Source organism: Meriones unguiculatus (assembly GCF_030254825.1).
Source record: "Meriones unguiculatus strain TT.TT164.6M chromosome 13 unlocalized genomic scaffold, Bangor_MerUng_6.1 Chr13_unordered_Scaffold_33, whole genome shotgun sequence".
Taxonomy (NCBI): Eukaryota; Metazoa; Chordata; class Mammalia; order Rodentia; family Muridae; genus Meriones; species Meriones unguiculatus.
The window spans coordinates 7870604-7890627 of NW_026843645.1; the positions used below are offsets into that span (position 1 = coordinate 7870604).

A 20024-nucleotide genomic window follows, 5' to 3' on the forward strand; every position below is an offset into this window, starting at 1 on the left:
ATCAAGTGAGCCCACAGGGAAGAAAGGGGGCAAAGACAAAGATTCTGTTTTTCTTTTCTTTCTATATATCTTCTTTCATTTCTTTGAGGGAGGGTGGTTACTCAAACTGACTCAAATTTTTGCTCTCTTGTTTTGTTTTTCTTACTATTTTTTATTTTATAAATTGTTTTTATTTTTTAAAATTTGTTCATTATATATGCTGATTGAAGCTCACTCTCTCAACTCCTATTGGTCCCATCCTCCCTCCATCTTTTCTCCAACCACTTTCCCTAGTCCATTCAAAAGTGGATTTCCCCTCCTTTATCATCCACCCATACCTTATCCACCCATCCCTTTAAAAACAGGGAAATAAAATTTCTGCTCTTATTTCTTCTCCCTTGGCCACTGTACTCACCTCAGAAGATTTTATACCATGACGATTGCCTGCAACCTTACTGTGAAATAAACACTAGGTATAACTCATTTTAAAGAATCCGACCTCAAGACACTCTTTACCATCTCACATTCAGAAACGTGAAATTTGAAATGCTATGAAGTCTGAAACATTTTATCACAAGCATTTCAGAGAAAGTGATTCTCTTGCTGTCTGCATGGCTGTTACCCACCAACCCAGAAAGGCATGAGGGGCAGAAGATGAGGTATAAAGCTTGGAAGACCCACAAGCATAACAGTGATCAGAACACTCTGGGAACCACCTCAGAAAGTAAGTTCAACTTTAATTCTAGAAAACAGAGGGTATGTACCCCTTGGGGAGTGACTGGGATGTTCTAAGGATAGGTGTAGATAATTGTTTAAAACTGGGCACTTCAAGGATGCTTGATTTGCATTAAAAAGTACATTCCTATAATATGAACAAGAACATGGAACCTAATTATCCTTTATTTGAAGGGAGGGGAGAGTTATCAGGGATCTGTGTCAAAGGCCATTTATCAAATTTGGTTGGTGGCATCTATGTCAAAAGACAGTCTCCAGATGATGTCAGGCAGCAAAAAATCACCCTTGCCATAGTTATACAACTAGGCCAGCAGCAGGGTCATACATAGAAGAGAAAGCCTCCTCCCTCATATCTCAAAATTCAGTCTGGGTTGTGATGGTTTTCAATAGAACCCTGGAACAATAGGTATGTGTACAGAAAGAAACTGCTATAGGCTACCACTGTTGTGATACTCTCAGAGAACTTCCTAGCTGGTGTTAGTTCACCATTCCCTACATATTCATCCACTGGACTAAAAGTTACTTGTGTAAACTGAGGCAATTGAAAACAGTAAATGTGGAGAATCAAGATTATCAATAAGTCTTCCCTAAACACCTTATTATATAATACTGTTGCATGTAATTGATATTCACCATTCATTGTATTGTTTTAAAAATAAGTTTATTTACTTTAAATTCAAATTGTAATCCCCCTCCCTTCTCTGCCCCATGACTACCCTCCATTCCTATTGCCCCTATTCCCTTTCCCCTTCAGAAAAGGGAGATCATTTCCATTGAGCTAGTTTCATAGTTCTGTTGGATTTCAGTGGACCAAAGAACACAAAGGCTTCTCCACAATGCTTATAATCGCAGAACTCCTCTCCAGTAAGGATACTTTTATGATGATGATGACTCTAGATTTGTGCAAGGCCTCACCGTTTTAACACATTCATAAGTTCTCTCCAGTATGAATCCTTTCATGATGATGAAAATTTTACAAATATAGAATGGTTTCACCATGTTAAAAGCACTCATAGGCTTTCTGTCCATTAGGATTTCTTTATGAGTTTGAAGATGATTCTGAAGTGCAAAAGTTTATTCACATTGGATGCAGTCAGACAGCTTCCTTACAGTATGTGTTCTTTTATGTATTAAGAGATGTTACATGCAAAGGCTTTGCCACATAGTTGAATTCATATGGTTTCCTTCCAGAATGTGTTGTTATCTTAGGAGATGACTGTTACATGCAAAGGTTTTATCACACTAATTACAATCACCAGGTTTCTCTCCACTGTGTGTTTTTTCATGTTTTCAGAGACTACTCTGTTGTGCAAGGGCTTTATCATGTTGAGTATACGTATAAGGTTTCTTTCCAGTGTGTGGTCTTTTATGTCATATGAGTTTACTATTTTCTGCAAAGGCTTTACCACAGTAGTTACATTCATAAGGTTTCTCCCCACTGTGTTTTCTTTTATGGCTTCTGAGAGCACTGTTTTGTGCAAAGGCTTTACCACAGTGGTTACATACATTCATAAGGTTTCTCTCCACTGTGTGTTCTTTTGTGGCTTATGAGATGACTGTTTTCTGCAAAGGCTTTACCACACTGGTTACATTCATAAGGTTTCTCTCCAGTGTGTGTTCTTTTATGGCTTGATAGAGTACTGCTTTGTGCAAAGGCTTTACCACATTGGTTACATTCATATGGTTTCTCTCCAGTGTGTGTTCTTTTATGGCTTCTGAGAGCACTGTTTTGTGCAAAGGCTTTACCACACTCGTTACATTCATGCGATTTCTCTTTAGTGTGTGTTCTTTTATGGCTTAAGAGATTACACTTTTCTGCAAAGGCTTTACCACACTGGTTACATTCATAAGGTTTCTCTCCAGTGTGTGTTCTTTTATGGCTTGATAGAGTACTGCTTTGTGCAAAGGCTTTACCACATTGGTTACATTCATATGGTTTCTCTCCAGTGTGTGTTCTTTTATGTCTTATGAGATGACTGCTTTGTGCAAAGGCTTTATCACACTGGTTACATTCGTAAGGTTTCTCTCCAGTGTGTGTTCTTTTATGCTGTATGAGAGTATGGTTTTTTGCAAAGGCTTTACCACACTGGTTACATTCATAAGGTTTCTCTTCAGTATGTGTTCTTTTATGGCTTAAGAGATGACTGTTTTGTGCAAAGGCTTTATCACACTGGTTACATTCGTAAGGTTTCTCTCCAGTGTGTGTTCTTTTATGCTGTATGAGAGTACTGTTTTTTGCAAAGGCTTTACCACACTCATTACATTCATAAGGTTTCTCTCCAGTGTGTGTTCTTTTATGCCACAGGAGATGACTGTTTTTTGCAAAGGCTTTACCACATTGATTACATTTGTAAGACTTCTCTCCTGTGTGTGTTCTTTTATGCCATATGAGAACAGTGATATAGGAGAAGGCTTTACCACATAGAGTGCATTTAAAGGGTTTCTCTCCAGTATGACTGTATTCATACCTGCAAAGAAAATTGCCACATGTGAAATTACCACAGTGATTTCATTACACTAATAAATATATTTATCTATATGAATTAATTTCATAATTTGGTCTAATGGTAAAGAAGAATCAAATTTTAAAGTTTTATTACTTTATTTACTTTCATGGTATTCGCCTTCATTATGGGTATTTTTGAAGATTCCTGTGATGGTAAGAGCATTTGTTATGTGGTTCACTTTTATAGCACCATTTTTCTATAAGAGCTTTTCTCAAATATATGAAGATTATTGGAAGAATTTAGAGTTTTACCACAGCAATTCCATTCACAAATTTTTGTACTGTATGAATGACACTTCATTTAAGAAGTGAGCAGGACATGCAAAAGAAGTTCCAAATTCCTAGTATTCATTGGTATTTTCAGCACTATGAGTTTGCTGATGAATTCACAGTGAAGTTGCAAAACCAATTAACACTAACCATTTTTCACAGTCAGAAAATCTACTCAAAATGGGGACTACTACAAAATTAATTGTTCTTGGAGAAAGACAGATACACTGCTTCTTTCAATATCCCTATGCTCATGTGTCTTAGAAACATTGTGACATATGATATACCTATTAAATTATAATAATAATAAAAGATTCCCACACTGAATTAACACAGTTTTTTTTTTCATCATAGACATGTCATATAGGGGTTAAATTTTCTCCACAACAATAATCTTGACTCTCATAAGCTGCTCCTTTCACTAAAATTTACAATGTTACTGCATGACTATGAGTAACACTGGTTGTACTATGACATATTTGCTTATTAGAAGGTTTTGGATACACACTGATCACCTATTCAATGTATATACCTCTTACAAAATCTGAGTAGATAGAATGAGACTAAACAGATTGGCAGTTCAACTCAGTAGCTGTAATATCCATATGATTCCATTGGTATTTTCTGTTACAACATTATTTTATTTTCTTCTATCTTAGAGGAGTACCTGAAAACACAAATCAGATACTTGTCATCGAAGTACATGGAATTGTGAGATTTTAATGATCATCATTACACTTAAAAAGTGCTGTTTATACATTGTTGATTTTCTTTAAAACTTCCAGATGTGCTGGTACATGCCCTTAATCCCAGCACTTGTGGTGGCAGAATCAGGCATATCTGTGTGATTTTGAGGTCAGGCTGGTCTAACAAGCAATTCTAAGTTAAGCCACAGCTACAAAGAAAAAAAAAACTTTTAAAAACAGAAAATACAAAGAAGCCAACAAACAAAAAACAAACCAAAAAAAAAAAACAAACTTCCAGGATACATTAAAATTTCTTAAGATTCATATCTGTACCAGGACACATTAAAATTTCTTAAGATTCATATCTGTTTCATTGTGCACATAAAGTTACCTTTTATTATTTGTAGAACTTTGAAAATGTTCTTCAATATTATGATCTTCCCAATTGTAGCCTAAAATATAGTACCAAAAAATATATATTATTGGAAATATCATATTATTATTAAGGAAAAACTTAAATCACTATCTTCTGTGACTCTTAAAACCATGTCTGATTTATTCACCTCATTCTACCTCATTCTCAATTGGAATTATAGAAGAGGATCAATAATAAAGTAAGAGTTGTCTCCTTATTTTAAAAGTGAAAGAATATTTGCAGTCTTACCTATAGCAGTGAGGTTTTTACAGGTGTCTAGCATCACATCTTTGTAGAGTTGCTTCTGGGAAGGTTCCAGCAAGGCCCACTCTTCTTGGCTGAATTTCACATGCACATCATTGAAGGTCACTGAATTCTAAAATATGTGATACATGTGTACAACAGAAACAGAGGCAACAATATAAATTTATACTTCATTGGAAATATATTCACATATTTCTAGTACTTCTTTCATTTATTGTCTGACACAGAAGTGCTAATGTTAGACAGTTAGGTGTTGTGCATCAGGTGAAGGAGGGGAGAAGGAAAAGCCTAAAGAGTAGATTGTAAGAAATCCAAAGCCACGCTTTGAAGACCTATGTTATAGGAGTTTCATCAGTTTGTGAAACATGAGTCTAAAGAAGCCAGCAATTGGATTCTTGAGGAATCTATGAATTGGGTTCAGTTACTTGGGTGAGTTGGTCAGAACCCAGTGATGGAAGAGGTGGAAGGAAAAAAAAACATAGCCACGATATTTTTTTCTAGCAACAAATGAGATTTTGTGAACAGGGGACACTGGCATCAGTCCAAAGACAATGTGGCATTAAATATTGTGTTTTGACCAGGCCTCAGCGATATGACCTATCAGTATGTAAAAAGGGGGGCTTGTATGTTTTGGGACAGGATAGTGGACTATGGTGAATTCATGGATAAAAATAATGTGAGTTGGCAAACAACAACAATCATAGCTAATAAGATCATATTTGTGAGTGACCAGACAAAAGAAAAGGCATAGAACACATGATTATTCTTTGATAATTGTTTTGTATATTCTCCTTTCCAAATCATGTATAGTCTATAGTTGAAAAATAAAGAATAAAGTTTTATATTAAAAGGGAAGTGCTAATGTTATCAATAAGTAATTCTTAGAAGAAAACTGAATAACTGTGTCATATCTGAACTTTTTCAATAGGATATAGCCTTGAAATAGATATGCCAATTAATGTGGACAAAAACAAACAGAGAGAAGAGAGTGAAATAGAAAGAGAAAGAGAAAGACAGAGAGAAATGAACATATGAACAGTACTGATTACATATCAGAGAAATGTATAAACATTTATTAACTACAAAAAATGATGGACAAGCTCGGTGTATTCAGTTATGCCTCTAATTCCATCACTCAGGAGGCAGAGGCAGGTGAATCTCATTGAGTTAGATGCCAGCATGACCTATGCAAAGAGTTCCAGGACAGCCAGACCTATATTGTAAGACAGAGCTTCCCCTAAAAGTCAAACTAACAAATATAATAGGTAGAAAAAACTCAGAGGTCTTTACTGAAGCTCCTACAAGGAATTATACATTCAATCCAATTCTGTATTAATCTTCCAGAAACCAGCAGTGCCACAGCTTAAACTGCAACTTTAATAAGATCTTACTAAAAGGGAATGCATGTTTAAACAGGTAAAAATAGAAAGAGAAAAATATTAGCAATGTAAATGATGATCATAAATAAGCAACATAAGGCAGGAGAGATGGCTCAGCAGTGAGGAGCTCTTGCTGCTCTTGCAAATAATTGGGCTCAATTGTCAGTGTTTACATGGAACCCACTACTATCCATTGTTCATGAGTTCTGAGGCAATCTTCTGACTACTGTGAGGATCAGACATACAAGAGGTGCATAATCATGCATACAACCAAATACTCATATTCAGTAAAAATTAAAAAAACAGATCCCAGATGGCAGAGCTGATTGCACACTGTGTCTGATCAGCAGGGTAGCAGAGACTGCACAGTGACCAAGAGTTGGAACAGTAGGCCACAAAACACCACTGACTGTGTTTCCCAGGTGAAAGGAAACCCAATGGTGAGGAAAAAATTGGTTCCAACCTCAGATCACTGAGCTAATCCCTGGAAAAAGTTCCTGGGATGTTGAAGCAGGAATGTGGTTTTCAAGCAAATGGACACAATAAACAAGCAGGAATAGCAATTCTAATATCTAATAAAACAAACATTCAACCAAAATTAATTGAAAGGGATGAGGAAGGATACTTCAAACTCAAAAAAAGGAAAAATCCACCAAGATGGTGTCTCAATTCTGGGCAACTATGCCTCAAATTCAAGGGTACCCACATTTGTAAAAGAAACATTAATTAAGTTTAAAGAACACTTCAGTCTCCACACATTAATAGTGAGAGACCACAACAACTCACTATCATCAAAGGACAGAGCAGTGAAACAGAACCTAAAATGAGATATAATGACACTAATGGATGTCATAAAATAAATGGACCTGCCAGATATCTAGAGAAATGTTCACCCAAACAGAAATATATATATATATATATATATATATATATATATATATATATATATTCTTTTCAGCACCTCACGGACTCTTCTCTAAAAATGAACATACAGTAGGTCACAAACCAGGCCTCAACAGATATAAGATCGAAGCAATATCCTGTATCCTATCAGGCCATGATGGACTATTGATAGATCTAGACAATAACAGAAATAGCAAAAAGCCTACATATATATGGAAACTGAATAACTCCCTACACAATGAAATCTGGGTCAGGGAAGAAATAAAGAACTTCCTACAGTTCAATGAAAATGAAGGCACATCATACTCAAACTTATGAGATGCAATGAAAACAGTCTTAAGAGGAGATTTAATAGCACTAAGTGCCTTCAGAAGCTACTGGAGTCTTCCCATACAAGCAACTTAATGGCACACCAAAATGCCCTAGGAAAAAAGAAGCAGACACACCCAACAAGAGTAGACCACTAGAAAAATCAAACTCATGGCTGAAATCAATAAATTAGGAACAAAGAGAATAGTTCAAAGAATCAACAAAACCAGGAGCTAGTTCTTTGAGAAAATAAAAAACAGACAAATTCTTAGCCAAACTAAGAAAATGGCAGAGAGACACTATCCAAATCAACCAAGTCTGATAAAAAGAGAGATATCACAATGAGAAAATCCAAACAACCATTAGCTCTTATGTCAAAAGCCTATATGCCACAACATTTAAAAATCTAAATGAAATATACAATTTTTGATTGATTCCACTTACCAAAGTTGAATCAAGGTCAGGTAAAGTAATTTAATACTCTTACATCCCCTCAGGTAATGGAAGCAAACATCAAAAGACTCCCAACCAAGGGCCAAATGATTTCAGAGCAGAATACTACCAGAGCTTCAAAGAAGAGAGAATACCGATATTCTTCAAACTATTTCATAAAATATAAATGGAAGCAACATAACCAAACTACATTTGTAAGACTCCAGTCACCTTGATAAATCCTCAAAAACCCAAAAAAGAAAGAGAACTTCAGACCAATCACTCCTATGAACAATGATGCAAAAATGCTCAATAAAATACTCACAAACCAAATTCAAGAACATATCAAAGATATCATCCACCATGACCAAGTAGGCTCCATCCCATGCATGTGGTTAAATACATGGAATCCATCAATGTAATCCAACATATAAATAAATTGGAAAAAAAACACAACCACATGATCATTTCCTTAGACGCTACAAAAGCATTTGACAATATCCAACACTTATTCTTGTTTAAAGTCTCGAAGAGACTGAGGATACAAGGCACATACCTAAAAACATTGAAGGCAATAAACAGTAATCCTATAGCTAACATCAAACTAAATGGAAAGAAAGTTAAATCAATTCCACTGAACTCAGGAACAAGGCAAGGCTACCCACTCTCTCCAAATCTCTTCAATACAGTACCTGAAGTCCTACCTAGAGCAATAAGACAACTAAAAGAGTTTAAGGGGATACAAATTCAAAAGGAAGAATCCAAAGTATCACTATTCACAGATGAAATGACAGTATACATAAGTGATCCCCAAAGTTCTACCAGGGAATGCCTACAATTGAAAAACACTTCAGCAAAGTGGCTGGATACAAAGTTAACAAAAAATCAGTAGCACTTCCATATACAAAAGACAAACTGCCTGAGAAAGAATTAAGGAAACAACACCCCTCACAATAGCCAGGAAAAAAAAACCCATAAAGTATCTTGGTGTTACCCTAACCAAGCAAGTGAAAAACCTATATGAAAAAAACCTTCAAACGTCTGAAAAAAAGAAATTGAAGATAACAAAAGATAGAAAGATCTTTCATGCTCATGGATCAGTAGGATCAACATAGTAAAGATTTCCATATTACAAAAAATAATCTACAGAGTCAATGATATTCCCATCAAATATCAACACAATTCCTTACAGACCCTGAAAGAACAATTCTCAGCTTCATGTGGAAAAAAAAAAACAGAAGAGCTAAAACAATCCTGTACAATAGCAGATCTTCAGGAGGTTTCTCTATCCCTTATCTCAAACTATACTATAAAGCAACTGTAATAAAAACAGCATGGTACTATTACAGAAACAGTCTGGTGAATCAATGGAATTGAAGTGAAGGCTCATAAATAAACCCACAAAAATATGGACACTTGATTTTTGACAAAGAAGCTAAAACCATGCAATGGAAAAATGATAACATCTTCAACAAATGGTTTTGGTCTAACTGGAAGTCTACGTGTGGAAAAATGAAAATAGATCCATATTTATCATCCCACACTAAACTAAAGTTGAAGTTGGTCAAAGAGTTCCAACATAAAACCAGACACATTAAATCAGTTAGAAGAAAATGTGGAAAAAAGCCTTGATCACATTGGCATAGAAGATAACTTCCTGAACATCAAGAGCACTGGCTGTAAGATCAACAATTAATAAATAGGATCTCATGAAACTAAAACCTTCTATGAATCAAAAAACTCTGTCAATAGAACAAATCAACAGCCTACAGCCTGAGAAAAGATCTTCACCAACCCTATATAGAGCAGGGAGGGGTAATAAACAAAATATATAAAGAGCTCAAGAAATTAAACCCCAACAAACCAAATAATCCACTTTAAAACAGGGGTACAGAACTAAACAGAGAATTCTCCACAGAGGTATAGCAAATGGTAGAAAAACATTTAAATAAATGCTAAATATCAATAGCCATCATGGAAATGCAAATCAAAATGACTTTGATATTCCATCAGAATGGCTAAGATCAAAACCTGAAGAGACAGCACATGCTAGTGAGGATGTGGAGAAAGTAAAACACTCCTCCATTGCTGGTGAGAGTGAAAACTTATATGACCACATTAGAAATCATTCTGATGCTTTCTCACACAATTGGAAATGGTGCTACTTCAAGTCTCAGATATATTCTTCCTGGGCATATTTCCAAAAGATGCTCCACCATTCAATAAATACATTTGCTCAATTATGTTCACAGCATCTATATTCATAATAGCCAGAATCTGGAAGCAACCTACATGTCTCTCAATGAAACAACGGTTACAGAAATTGTGGTACGTTTCCACAGTGGAATGCTACTCATGTGTTAAAAACAGGGAAATCATGAAATTTTCAGGGAAATGGGATGGAACTAGAAAAGATTATTCTGAGTGAGGTATACCAGAATCAGAAAGACATGCATGGTATATACTCATTTATAAGTGGATAATAGGCATAATACAGGACAAACATACTACAATCCACAGACCTAAAGAAGCTAAATAAAAAGGAGGACCCTATGGAGGATGCTCAATTATCATTCAAAACTGCAAATAGAATTGACACCAGATGTGACTGAAGAGAGGGAACAGGATGAGTGCCTAACATACATGTCCTCTGAACAGTAAGGGATCGAAGCAGATGCTAAGACTCACAACCAAACTTTGGACAGAGCACAGGGAGTCAGAGGAAAGAGTGGGGGGATAGAAAGACTCAGAGATGACAGGAGCTCCATAAGAAGACCAACAAGACCAACAAATCTGGGACTGTGGGGACATGCAGAGACTGATGCATGCACCAAAGACCATTCATGAAGAGGACCCATACCCCTGCTCAGATGTAGCTGACAGGCAGCTCAGTCTCCATGTGGGATCCATAGTAAGAGGAGCAGGGGCTGGCTCTGACCTGGACTCTGTTGCCTGCTCTTTGATCACTTCACCATGGTGGAGGAGGCATTGGTACACCACAAAGAAAGAGGGTGTAGACAGTCCTAGTGAGATTTGATAAGTTTGTGTCAGCTGGTAGGAGAGGAGGGCTCCCCTTATCTGATAAAATGGGACAAGGGGGAAAGAAGAATGGAGGATGAGATGAGGAAGAGACAAGGGAGGAGGTTACAATTGAGATGTTAAATTATTTTTAAATTTTATTTATTACAATTTATTCACTTTGTAAACCCACTGTAGCCCCCCCATCATCTATTCCCAGTCCCACTCACCCTCTTTCTTTTTTCCTATGCCCTTTCCCTAATCTGATAGGGAAGGAACTACTTACCCCCCTTCTATCTAACCCTAGCTTATCAGGAAACAGGAAACAACCTTGGAACCTGCCACATAGGGCCTCTGAAAGCCTCTGCCATGCAGACTGTGAAAGCAGATGCTGAGCCTGATGGCCAACTGATGGGCAGAGTGAATGGAATTTTAGGTAAGAAGTGGGAAATAGTAAGAGCTGGAGAAGACAGGAACTCCACAAGGAGAGCAACACAACAAGAAAATTTGAACACAGGGAACTTCCCAGAGACTCATACTCCAACCAAGGACTATTCATGGAGATAACCTAGGACCCTCACAATGCAGCCACTTCTGATGAGAACTGATAGACTAAGATCAGAAAGAAGGAGAGGAGGACCTCCCCAATCAGTGGACATGGGGAGGGGTATGCATGCAGAAAGGAGGGTGGAGGGTGGGACCGGGAGGGGAGGAGGTAGGGGCTTATGGGGAGATAAAAAATGAATAAAGTGTAATTAATAAAAGTTAAATAAAAAAATGAAATAAATAAATAAATAATGTGAATAAAATGAATGAATTAAGTTAAAAAACACAACAGGTTGGAAGAATGTCACATCCCTGCAATTCAATGACTCAGGAAGCTCAGTGTTAATGTCATGAATACATGCCCCTAAAAAATTAAATATACTCTAAGGCAAATTACAAATGCAAGATGTGGATGAAGATCACCACAAAAACCTATGCTTACATAGACAAAACAAAACAAAACTAAATAAAAACCCAAAACCCTACATTCCAGACTCAGCAGCCAATGATAATGATGTTGATACCAGGCATGTTGGCCTAAATTTTACCCCAACCCTCAACTGGAGTTAGACCTGTAAGTGCAAAACCTGCCTGGTGTACATACTGACTTTCAGGACAGCCTGGGATACACAGAAACATTTTCATTCAATGTCAAAACCAGAAACATCATCTTCTCTGGGAGCTTTTTTGATTCAATCAAATAATTTCTGATGAAATTCTCTATTGGCTTATGGCCATCCCATGATGAAAATGTAGTCTAACTTCAATGATCCTAAAATTTGCCAATAACTCATACACTGTTTAAATGTCCAAAGTCTCTTCTGACATATAAGAAAATCTCTTGACTGCCACAACAGAAGCAAGTAACATCATTCCAACATAGATGCACAGAATACCCCTTTCCATTCCAGTAGAGAGGAATGTATACATAGTGAGGGAAGACTGTACCAAGGAAAGAAGACCAGCAAGGAAAACAGCAAATCCTGTTGCTATTTCAAAAGGCTTAGAGGGTCCTATCTATGCAACATCTCATACATCTCTCAGATTGGTTATTTCTACTCCCTATAGGCAGCACTCTATGACAAGTATCTCATAACTTACGTATTTCAACATCTTGTAGTGTCAAGATGCAACTCAGGCTTCACCCTCACGGCTTAATGCAATGAATCTTTACAGTATCTTTACTGGTGATCTGACTCTGCCAAACACAGAAGGCTGGAACAGTGCTGAATAGAAACCACAAAGAATCTATTACGTTAAATTTTGCATCTTTCTTGTTTCCAGAAAAAGCACAACATGGGTGAACCTGTCAATTTGGATTCAAAATTGGGAAGGACCGTACCACACTTGGACCATGTGGAGCAGGCTTTATATGAAGTTCATTCCTGGCACTAGAAATCACGTTGAGTCCTACTTCCATTAACAAAAGAATTAGCAAGAAGGCGTTTATTCTATGAATATCATTTGAGGCTTCAAATTCAGAGCTAGGACCTTTTCTTTGATGGTGATAATCTCCTTGAAAAATTCTGCCTCTGTTTCATCACGTGACTGCCATCTGAAACTACCTAGTACTGTTTTTCTCTACAAACCAAAGACTTTACAATTATTTCTGCTCCACTTGTCTCTTTCTTTCACTGTGGTCCTGAATGTCTCTCTAATAATAACCATTCAACAGATTCAATATTCCATCTAAGAAATCCCGTCCATTATTTTTTAATTCTACCTTACTCAATTTCAAGGCATGGGCAGAATAAGTATTATTTGTAGCTAAAATATCACACAAATGACCTCTAGCTTAATTTCCGTAGAGTCTATTGTCCACAGAAGTCCTATGATATGGACTTCCTTGGTTTGCATTACTCTGAACGCTCTGATCTTCTAGGTCTTAGCAGAACAGCTGATGAAGCTCTGTATACAGCTTTCTAATGCCTTTGCCATCTTAAATCCTCATGTTTTCCACTTTCCATAAAAAGAGAACATTCCAAGTTTTTGTGCAGCAACTAAATCACTATTTGCATATAATTTTGTTCCAATTTGCTACTTTGTTGCTATTACTAAATCCCCCAACAAAAAGCATCTCAGGTCATGAATGGGTTTACTTGTTTAGTCTCGTGCTGTCAGATCACTGTCCACCATTTTGGGAGCTTAGCATAGAAAGTCAAGCTTGAAGAAAATTAGGGCAAAAGCAATAGGCAAATATTTCCTGGGTTGATCTCTTGTTTCACCTCTGTCTCATTCTCAGGTAGTTGTCTAATGTTGCTCACACACACTTGCTTAGGGATATTGCATCTCTCAGTGGAAGAGCCTTCCTATATCAATCATCAATCAACACAATCTCTCACAGATAGAGCAACCAGCTTCTCTGATGAGGGCATGACCTTAACTGAGGCTCCCTCACTTGACTGTAGGTTTTGAAATATTGGCAACTGAAGCTAATTAGGACACAGAGACAATATATGACAAAGTTTTTAAAACACCAAAACAATGTGTTAACTCTATCAATCACTTACGTAGCAAAACCAAGACATTGATTATTGCTACAACTTGAAAACACATATATACTAAGAAATAAGGATAGGCAAGCCTTCAGGATCAAGAAGAGAAAAGTAAAACTGTTTCTGTAAATCAAGTCTACAAATCAACAAAAACTCAAGGAATTATATTATAATAAGTTTTCAGAAGGCAAAAATATGTGATGGTCTATCACTTTCAAGAGAAAAAATATATATCTAGATTATAACTAATCAAGTCACACAATATTTAGCATCCTTTACTAAAGGAAACACACAGATAGGCCTACAAATATAATACAGTCTTAAATACAATAGGATTATAGCCAAAATCAAAATCAAAGAAATCTCTGGCCAGCACTCAACTTGTGCATTCTGGTTCTTTCCTTTGCCAACAATAAAAAATGCATTGGAGGTAGAGGGATATTCCAAATGAAGAGATTCCATTAAAGCGTACAAATGTTTCAACATTAGAAAAAATAATTTTTACTACTAAAATTATCTCATATTCTTATGATAAAGAAAAAGGTATATATTAGGATCACTTGGAAACCATATTGTTTTCTATGGATGATGATTGGATATATGTCTGCACCAGTGTGAGAAAATATAAACTTTTAAAAACCAAGTGGAAAGCAGATTTTTAAAGAAACAGTGTGTCTGTATTATACGCTTAAACACCTCTTTGTGCATTAATTGCTTTAATGACCAATATCATCTTCATGTAGTTTCTTTTAAGATCTTTCTCTTGGGCTTTCAGCTATATTTGTATATTCAGGATATGCTGTAGTATGTAGTATGTATAAATTCCATAAAGACATCCAGGCAAAACATAACCAATTGTAGAAAACCAATAAATTCCTTAAATAAAGCCATGAAACAGGAAACAAACAGTTGAGGGATGTGAGGCTTTGTTGGATTACAGTGAAGTACAACATCTCTGGATAGCCATTTATTTGAACTGGCTCTATGATAGTAAACTGTTTTCTCAGTGAAGGGCCTAAAAATCTGCTACCTGATCTGTATGACCCCAGGTCTTGTAAAGAGCCTCATATAGCCCTCAGGGAAGATTATTAGATGAACCCTTTCCTGAGAAGGACACTGTTCCAACAAGCTTCTTTTAATTCTTAGAAATGGATTACCCTGCTAAGAATGTTAGTCTTTAGCAGTGACTTTCAACTGTACTCAGAGATTCCCCACAAACACATTTAGGATAATTAAGTACTGTGTTCTTCCTCTTGTGATAGGACCATGTTACTGCATGGAAAATGAGACACAGTAGCACTACATGTAGGCCAAGTATACTTTACCTGTAGATCCCAGAAAATCAGACATTCATCTTCGAAATCCTTCCCTCTTCCCAAGGTATATAAATCCCTGATTTCTAATAAACATGTTGGGAATGCATTCATGCTGGCTGGTTGTATAATGCCTGATACCATCAGCCTTCCATCATGGCTCCTGAAAGTAGTCATTTATCCCCCTCTGGACCTGCTCTCTGGCCCACTGGGTCTAGGCCTCACTGGGTCTGGGTCTCATCAGGCTTGTGTCTTGATTTCAAGCCAACCAGCCATGGAATTCACCTGCACCTCTGAGGTGCTTAGTATGGCAGCTTAACCAAGAATGGTAACACTTTCTATTGCCATAGCTCTATTTCCACTACCCTGGAGATCTAATTCTAAAAGAGATAGCTTGCTGTATCAGTCCATACAAAATTCTTTCCACAACCCAGCCTAGTGAACCTGGTCCTCGACCTAAAGTGCTCTAGCTGCCCCTGAGAAATAGAACTGCTGTTCTCCATCTGGAAGCTGAGCTCCAGTCCCCTGCTGAAAGGAGAATGACAGAATGAAACACATACTGGAAATACAGAAATAGAAGCAATAAAGAATGAACAAGTTGGGCATGGTGGTGCACACATGCGATCCCAGCATTTGGGAAGGCAGAGGCAGAGACATTACAGTGACATTAAGTCTGGCCTGGTTTACAAAGTAATTCCAGGACAGCCAATGCTACACAGAGAAATACAGCCTCAAAAAAAAAAAAAGAAAATTAATTATTTTATAAAGCATAAACTTAAGGAATCCTGGAAATGAAAATTTAAAAACTATAACAAGGAACTACAGAGGGAATGTTCACACAGAAAACAGAGATCAAGGAAAGTTAGGCATTGAATGCAAAATAGAAGAAATGGAAGACAGGTGTGGTTGCACACTCCTTCAATAGCAGCACTCAGGGAGGCAGCTGGATTGTCCTGAGTTTAAGGCCAGCCTGATATACAAAGTAATTTCAGGATAGCGAAGGCTATACAAATATACCCTGTCTGAAACCAAAAAACAAACAGAAAAAATAAGAAATGGATACATGCATCAACAAAAATGTTAAATCTAAAAATTCCCTACCACAAAACACCAAGGAACTCTGAGACAATATGATGACAAAAACTGCTAATAATCAAATTACATGAGAAGAATGAGGTTAATGATCTAGAAGATATTTGCAACAAAATCATATAAGAAAAATTTCTTAACCTAAAAAAGAAGATATCTATCAAGGCACAAGAAGCATACAAAATACCGAAGAGACTGGACCAGAAAACAAAGACCTCTTCCCACAGAATAATCAAAACACTAAACATACAGAACAAGAAAGAATATAAAAATCTGCAACAGAAAAGCAAACAAACAAACCAAATTAACCAACCAATCAAACAGAAAAACTAAGGCAAACAACAGCCATGAAACAAATATAGGCAGATTTATTTGGAATTAATCCTGCATCCTCCATAAAGATTCTAGAAGTTGAATGGCTTACACAGTGTGCTTCTGACTCTAAAAAAAAAAAAAAAAAACTATAAAAGCCAACACAAATTACTAACTATGCCAAGAACCTTTCAAATCACAAATGGAGAAAATAAGACGTTCCATGATAAGGTCAAATTTATACAATATGTATGTATAAATATAGCCCTACACAAGATGGTAAAACCATCCCCACCACCAATACCATCAAGATACTAGGATTAACAATTACTGTTGATATCTCTTAATGCCATTGACCCAAATTCACCAATAAAAAGACACAGGCTCACAAAATGAAGGATAAAACAGAACCCATCCTTCTTCTAAATACATCAAACACAGCTTCACATCAAGATAGGCATTATCTCAAGGTAAAGGGTTGGAAAAGTTATTCCAAAAAATGAATTACAGTATCAAGCTTGTATAGCAATTTTAATGTCTAACAAAACAGACTTCAAAATCAACTAATCAAAAGACGGCAAAGGACATGACATATTAAAAAAATATCCAGCAATATAACATTTCAATATTTAACATCTATGCCCTAAACATAAGAGCACCCAAGTTATAAAAGAAACCCTTCTGCAGCTTGTATCACATCCTAGCCCTCATAAACTGATAGGGGAAAACTTCAATATATCACTCTCACCAATCGACAGGTCCTCCTGACCAAACTGAACAGAGAAATGATCCAGCTAACTAACATCAAAAAACTAAATATACCCAAATGATGTGTACAGAACATCCACCCAAGCACAAAAGATTGTTCCCTCTTCTCAGCAACTCATACTCATATATTGTTCTCCAAAATTGATGATATACTTGAACAGTGGAAGTCTCAAAAGATATAAGAATAACCTTATATCTTTTCAATAATCTTCTGCATCCTATCAGACCACTAAAGTTTAAACTAGCACATCACCAATAACAAAAACAATAGAAAGCTTACAAATTCATAGAAATTGAACAACTCTCTACTGAATAAAAATGCATCAAAACTGAAACAAAGAAAGAAAATAAAGGCTTTCTAGAAGTCAATGAAATGAATACACAACATATCAAAACTCATAGTACACAATGGAAGTGTTGACCAGAAGACAGTTCATAGCACTAAGTATATTCAGAAAAAAAATAATCAAAAAGATCTCTTAGTAGCAACTTAACAGCACACCTAAATACTCTAAAACAAAAAGAAGTAAACATAACTAAAAGGAGTATACAGTGAGAAACTACTGAACTCTGTCTTCACTGGTAAACCAAATGTTTACACAGGAAAAGAAAGGTGGATCCTATCAAAATTGATAATGATTACATCTGAATAGTAGAGATCTCCTGAATAAGCAGAGGTAACTAACTGTTCATCAGACAGTGTGGTCATTCAGTTCAAACTAGCTTAATAAAGACTAAAGTTTTCTTCTTAAATAAAAAGGATATTTTTGTTGTTTCATATTAAAAACATTTAAGAGGTTTAAAATGTTTTAAGTAAATTCAAAGGAATAAACTTATTTGAGTTGGAATAATTTGGAGTAAATATAACATATTTGAGCACTGTGGTGATAGACCATGCATTTAATCCCAGCAGAGACAAGCAGTTCTCTATTAATTAGCTGTTTTCTAAATTCAGGAGTTACAGTGACAGGGTGTTGGTGGTTCATATCCTTAATCCCAGCATTTGGAAGCATGGGCCTTTTACATACCACCTGAGCGGCAGAGGCAGGCACATAGAATTTACAGTGATTTTATTTAAAAGCTGCTTGTAAAAGGCAGGCTGAAAATAAAAGTGAATGCCCTTTATTATCTAGAAATAAATACACTTTAAGGAATATTTGTAAACTTTCAATGATTTTTAACTTAAATGAGATATTATACTTTTCTATTTCCAAAAACCATCTTGCCCTTTAAAAGATATGACATGCCTAAAAAGGTACAACCCTCACCCCTGAATTAGGGATGGGGCAGGGTTTTGGTTTTATCTTTTCAGGAGAATAAAATCATCCAACTAACGAATATGGAGACCACTGGACACATGAAACTTCTGAAGAAAATGACAGATCACCAAAAGAGAATTTCAAAAGAGAAGGTGTAAACTGGCCAACTGGTATCACTCACCTTCATGTTGTCTCTTCTGCCTTCTACAGACATAAGTGCAAATTGTCGTTATATGCTTGTTAAAGGACAACACAAAATCTCTATCTCATATCAGAAAAGCCACCTGGTAAGAAACAGAGGAAAACAGAAAAATAATTGACAATTTTATTGCCACTAATCTCATAGTCTTCTGGCATGATGTGACTTCTATACTTAGCACAAACTTCAACAGTCAAGAATGCACAGTATTTGTGAAAGAATGAGGGGGTAAGAGAAAAAGCCAAAAACATAAGCCTAAAATATAGTCAAGTTTACATGAAAAGGCCTAAAGAAACTCTAACATGAAAAATGTGCACTGGATCAGAGATAACTTTGATTTTTTTTAATTTAATACAAATTAAATAAACACAGATTTCACAACTCCTACAAGACAAACTCAAAGTGACACCTAAACTGCTATATTTATGACCCTCCTGCTACTACTAATCTCCTTTCCAGAGAATCCTTTTTCTCTGGAAGTCTCTTGGAAAATGGAGACCATAATAAAGATGGGCTATGGCTTGCAGTCCCTCATGTTCCCTTGTGGGTTCAAGCATAGCCCTGCCCTCACCAACACTCACACACAAAACAATGTTGGAGAATAATTTAATATCTGTTTCTTGCTGCATGGATTATGTCACAAGATATGGAATCTTCCGTTTCCACTTACCTAAACCCAGGCACACCTGATGCTGACAAAATTTTTCATCTCAGAAAATCCATTTGAACCCAGGAATTGAATTCCCTTGAATCACACCATTGTGCCCGGTGGTAGTTGAAAGGTAAAAAATAAATTAAAAAAAAAAAGTAAGCAATTATTGCTTAATGATGACCACCACCACTTCTTTTTTACCAGTTTCAAAACTATTTGTAAAATTTGTTACACAAAACCTTGTGTGGAATATAACACGAGGCATTTCTAGAAATGAGACTTTCAGTTTTCCAATCTAATTAATGCACAGCAAAAGCAATGCCTGGGTGTGCACACTAGATAGTGATTCTATAAGCACCACAACTTTCTACTGCCCAAGCCACAGGGTCCCCTCCTCCTTGGACAGTTAACACTCAAGAAGGGTCAGAGGACAAGGATCTCTGCTGAAGTCACCACATGGAAAACAACAGAACCATAGTCCGAACCACAGCCCAT

The 20024-nt window shown here is 36.4% G+C and overlaps 2 pseudogenes; one reads left to right on the plus strand and one right to left on the minus strand.

Annotated features, from left to right (window-relative positions):
- Positions 1–20024, plus strand: part of LOC132650827 (zinc finger protein 431-like) — a 165797-nt pseudogene that overhangs the window by 49694 nt on the left and 96079 nt on the right.
- On the minus strand, positions 2053–4961 carry LOC132650748 (zinc finger protein 135-like; annotated as a pseudogene).